This window comes from Cyprinodon tularosa, unplaced genomic scaffold, assembly GCF_016077235.1.
Source record: "Cyprinodon tularosa strain WSP-4 unplaced genomic scaffold, ASM1607723v1 ctg551, whole genome shotgun sequence".
NCBI classification, from domain to species: Eukaryota; Metazoa; Chordata; class Actinopteri; order Cyprinodontiformes; family Cyprinodontidae; genus Cyprinodon; species Cyprinodon tularosa.
In genome coordinates this window covers 1,051,352-1,057,351 of record NW_024039287.1, presented here as the reverse complement: position 1 = coordinate 1,057,351, position 6,000 = coordinate 1,051,352, and positions in this window count along the sequence as shown.

Below are 6,000 nucleotides of genomic sequence, written 5' to 3'. Positions count from 1 at the left end.
AGTCCTGCAATTTAGTTTATGTAATGCAATTTAGGATATCTATATTTGCACTTCTGAATTGTTGTAATGTAGTTTTCACCAGGAAAAATCCTATTTTAGTTATTTACAAATGGAAAAACAGGTAGGATAGCGCTTTTAATAGAGTAATGGCCTACACGTCAGCCTTTCACAAACCAAAAGGATTCATAACCTGTTACCTCAGTTATAAGATGCTTCTGAAATTGTCCTTAAAATGATATTTGACCAATATGAGAAAAAAAATGAATCTGAAAATTAAATACAGCCCTTTTTTTCTTACAAGGATAAAAAAAGGACATTTTCACACAATTTCAAGCATGTTTTAGTTGAAGCCAAACATAGACACATGTTTGAACATGAAATGGTTGGATATCTGGTTGATGAATTTGTTAAAAAATAAAAAACAAGAAAAAGATTTAAAAAAAAATGAGTGTGCTGGAACTGCAACATTGCAGCTCTCTTCCTTCAAGCCAACCACACACAGGTCCAGTCTTAATGATCTGGCAGTTGTTACTGCTGGACTTTCTGTGAGGAAGTCCAAGGATTGTAGAGGCAAAACAACTGTCAAATGTAGAGCCAGGACTTGGAAGCTTTGTTCAACTGTTAGAGATTGCTTGCATCTGACAATCTGCTATCCAGGGACACAAGAGAAAGGAAAAACCCCTGATAGCCTATCCAACAGACTGAACTGACTTAAGCATCTAAGGGGTGCGTCTGCTTGGTTTTCCTTCTGTTGCTCCAGGCAGCTAGCTGATAACGGATGGTATCAACTGAAAGCAGTGTGTGTGTTGCATTTATGAGGGTATTAGCTAACTTTTACTCTGCTCACTTAAATTAGGAAAGTTGAACGTAGAAAAATGATTACATACACTATATTGCCAAAAGTATTTGCTCACCTGCCTTGACTCACATATGAGCTTAAGTGACATCCCGTTCCTAATCCATAGGGTTCAATATGACGTCGGTCCACCCTTTGCAGCTAGAACAGCTTCAACTCTTCTGGGAAGGCTGTCCACAAGGTTTAGGAGTGTGTTTATGGGAATTTTTGACCATTCTTCCAGAAGCGCATTTGTGAGGTCGCACACTGATGTTGGACGAGAAGGCCTGGCTCTCAGTCTCCGCTCTAATTCATCCCAAAGGTGTTCTATCGGGTTGAGGTCAGGACTCTGTGCAGGCCAGTCAAGTTCATCCACACCAGACTCTGTCATCCATGTCTTTATGGACCTTGCTTTGTGCACTGGTGCACAGTCATGTTGGAAGAGGAAGGGGCCAGCTCCAAACTGTTCCCACAAAGTTGGGAGCATGGAATTGTCCAAAATGTCTTGGTATGCTGAAGCATTCAGAGTTCCTTTCCTTGGAACTAAGGGGCCAAGCCCAGCTCCTGAAAAACAACCCCACACCATAATCCCCCCTTCACCAAACTTTACACTTGGCACAATGCAGTCAGACAAGTACCGTTCTCCTGGCAACCGCCAAACCCAGACCCGTCCATCAGATTGCCAGATGGAGAAGCGTGATTCGTCACTCCAGAGAACGCGTCTCCACTGCTCTAGAGTCCAGTGGCGGCGTGCTTTACACCACCGCATCCGACGCTTTGCATTGCACTTGGTGATGTATGGCTTGGATGCAGCTGCTCGACCATGGAAACCCATTCCATGAAGCTCTCTGCGCACTGTTCTTGAGCTAATCTGAAGGCCACATGAAGTTTGGAGGTCTGTAGTGATTGACTCTGCAGAAAGTTGGCGACCTCTTCGCACTATGCGCTTCAGCATCCGCTGACCCCGCTCCGTCAGTTTACGTGGCCTACCACTTCGTGGCTGAGTTGCTGTCGTTCCCAAACACTTCCATTTTCTTATAATACAGCTGACAGTTGACTGTGGAATATTTAGGAGCGAGGAAATTTCACGACTGGATTTGTTGCACAGGTGGCATCCTATCACAGTTCCACGCTGGAATTCACTGAGCTCCTGAGAGCGACCCATTCTTTCACAAATGTTTGTAAAAACAGTCTGCATGCCTAGGTGCTTGAATTTATACACCTGTGGCCATGGAAGTGATTGGAACACCTGATTCCAATAATTTGGATGGGTGAGCAAATACTTTTGGCAATATAGTGTATTTTAGAAAAACTTTGCATGTGGATATCAAATTTGAGAAGGGCTTTTTATCCTGCTGAGAAGCAAATTTTGCAAATAATTATATCTAGTGCCTGTCCTATTTTTGACCAAAGTAATGGGGAATTATAACTTAAATAGGATTCACTGCAATGTTCCTGAGTAATAAATCTTTGCAAGCAGGACTCTTCATCTAAAAATGTCTTTATAATGACAATTTCACACCAAATCAGACAGGGCAGACAAATGTTCTGCACAAGCTTGTTGCTTTTCTATTATCACCCAATCAGTGATTTCACAGCTGGAGCTCTGCTTGTGACAGACAATAAAACTCCCCTACTGTGACCAAGTGATTGGGCTGAGGCCAAATTTTAGACCCATACAGAGTCTTCACATTATCCAAAACCTGATCTAGCCCTCTGAGTAATAAAAAGAGGTATAATTGTTTTCAAAAGACCAAAAGGAATAAGTAGATTATTAATAGCAGAACAGTGTTGCTTTAGCCATTACAATGCCTATAAAAAACATCCCTCTTGAAACTATCAGCATTCATTTTCACATTAGAACCCCATATATCTATGTATTTCTGCCACTGCATAATGTGGCAGAACAACACAAAACTGAACAGAGGTAAATGTTAATTTAGACTTAGACTTTATCATTTTGAATACACTAAGTGTATATTTACATTTTTTTATTCACCTTTTTCTGCAACAACAGCTGAAAGGATTTTTTTTTTCTCTCCAAAAGTAAAAGGGGCCTTTCTTCTATGCAAAATATGATATATTGCCAAAGTTTTTGCTCACCCATCCATATTATTGGAATCAGGTGTTCCAATCAGTTCAGTGGCCACCGATGTATAAAATCAAACACCTAGGCATGCAGACTGTTGCTACAAACATTTGTGAAGGAATGGATCGCTCTCAGGAGCTCAGTGAATTCCAGAGTGGAACTGTGATAGGATGCCACCTGTTCAACTAATCCAGTCTTGAAATTTAATCTCTCCTAAATATTTTAGTCAACTGTCAGCTACATTATGAGAAAACTGAAATGTTTGGTAATGACAGCAACTCATCCACAATGTGGTAGGCTATGTAGACTGAAGGAGGTCAGTGGTGCTCAAGTTCATAGTGCGAAGAGGTCATCAGTTTCTGCTGCATTCTACAAGCCTGCATTGTTTGGAGTGATGCATTTCTGGGTTCAAAGTTCTCTGGGTTTTTCTGTTGGCAAAAAAACAATACTTGCCTGATGGCAATGTGCCAAGTGTAAAACTTGGTGGGGGGGGGGTGAAAGTTTGGGGTTGCTGTTCAGGAGCTTGGCCCCTATCCCCAGATTCCACATCCTCTGAGCACTTGCACAGTCATGTTTTCAATGGGAACTGTTCCACATCCACCGCTCCTCCTCCGCACATCACTGTCCACATACGTCTTCACTGTGAAAATGGGGAAATTGCTCCACGTCTGTCTGTTGGAAGCCGTTCAAGTCAAGATCAGCAATTTAAATTGCATTAAACAGGAAAAGATCATAGAGAAAATGCAGTTTGTTAAATTGAAATATGATGACAGATCAGTAACTGCAAATTGGAGCATAATTCTGATATATTCCCCAAAACTAAGACCGATTAATTTAATTATTGGATGCAAACTATACAGGTGCTGGTCATAAAATTAGAATATCATGAAAAAGTTGATTGATTTCAGTAATTCCATTTAAAAAGTGAAACTTGTATATTATATTCATACATTACATACAAACTCATATATTTCAGATGTTTATTTTGTTTAATTTTGATGATTACAAATGACAACAAATGAAAATCTCAAATTCATCATATCAGAAAATTAGAATATTGTGAAAAGGTTCAAAATTGATGGCCCCTGGTGCCACACTCTAATCAGCTAATTAACTCAAACCACCTGCAAAAGCCTTTAAATGGTCTTTCAGTCTAGTTCTATAGGCTACACAATCATGGGGAAGACTGCTGACTTGACAGTTGTCCAAAAGACGACCATCGACACCTTGCACAAGGAGGGCAAGACACAAAAGGTCATCGCTAAAGAGGCTGGCTGTTCACAGAGCTCAGTGTCCAAGCACATTAATAGAGAGGCGAAGGGAAGGAAAAGATGTGGTCGAAAAAAGTGTACAAGCAAGAGAGATAACCGCACCCTGGAGAGGATTGTGAAACAAAACCCATTCAAAAATGTGGGGGAGATTCACAAAGAGTGGACTGCAGCTGGAGTGAGTGCTTCAAGAACCACCACACACAGACGTATGAAAGACATGGGTTTCTGCTGTCGCATTCCTTGTGTCAAGCCACTCTTGAACCACAGACAGCGTCAGAAGCGTCTTGCCTGGGCTAAAGAGAAACAGGACTGGACTGCTGGTGAGTGGTCCAAAGTCATGTTCTCTGATGAAAGTAAATTTTGCATTTCCTTTGGAAATCAAGGTCCCAGAGTCTGTAGGAAAAGAAGAGAGGCACTTCATCCACGTTGCTTGAAGTCCAGTGTAAAGTTTCCACAGTCAGTGATGGTTTGGGGGTGCCATGTCATCTGCTGGTGTTGGTCCATTGTGTTTTCTGAGGTCCAGGGTCAACGCAGCCACATACCAGGAAGTTTTAGAGCACTTCATGCTTCCTGCAGCTGACCAACTTTTTGGAGATGCAGATTTCATTTTCCAACAGGACTTGGCACCTGCACACAGTGCCAAAGCTACCAGTACCTGGTTGAAGGACCATGGTATCCCTGTTCTTAATTGGCCAGCAAACTCTCCTGACCTTAACCCCATAGAAAATCTATGGGGTATTGTGAAGAAGAAGATGCAATACACCAGACCCAACAATTCAGAAGAGCTAAAAGCCACTATTAGAGCAACCTGGGCTATCATAACACCTGAGCAGTGCCACAGACTGATCGACTCCATGCCACGCCGCATTGCTGCAGTAATACAGGCCAAAGGAGGCCCAACTAAATACTGAGTGCTGTACATGCTCATACTTTTCATGTTCATACTTTTCAGTTGGCCAACATTTCTATAAATCCTTTGTTTTTATTGGTCTTCAGTAATATTCTAATTTTCTGATATGATGAATTTGAGATTTTCATTTGTTGTCATTTGTAATCATCAAAATTAAACAAAATAAACATCTGAAATATATGAGTTTGTATGTAATGTATGAATATAATATACAAGTTTCACTTTTTAAATGGAATTACTGAAATCAATCTACTTTTTCATGATATTCTAATTTTATGACCAGCACCTGTAGGTTCTTCAACATACCAGGAAGCAGATTTCTTTCAGTATAGCCTAAGAAGCCTCTCAGTATAAAATATTACTTTATAATGAGAGGTAAGTCCTTCTCCTGTACTAAGCTCCATGCATCCTCACATTCACTCTGGCTTGCTTCATGGTCTTTGGTAATCAAAATCGTCCTCATATCAGTTACTTCCCCCACTGACATCAACAGATTTTCCTAAATGAACTGTTGCTCTCAGCAGTTCCCCTAGAATTATGATGGTTCTTTTCATGTTTCTTTATGTTCATTTAAGTTGTCTCAAAAACCTTAATGCCTTCTCAATGCAGCTCAATGTTCAACATTCCAGATTTCCATTTGGTAATTAGTAGAGTTATAAAACCAAGAATTATATTGGATTATTGTATTAGGGGGTGTCAGAGTCAAGTGGTCTAAATAAATATTTTTTTTACTATTTCTTTTCAAAACCATGCGTTGTTTTCAGCCAGTATAGTTTTGGACTGACTTGCTTACTTCAGTCCAATGATGAATGTTCTCCTACAAAGGAGCCAGCTGCTGCTTATCGGGTCTCCTAGGAATGTGCTGCAATAGACGTTTTTTTTTTTAAACCTAAAA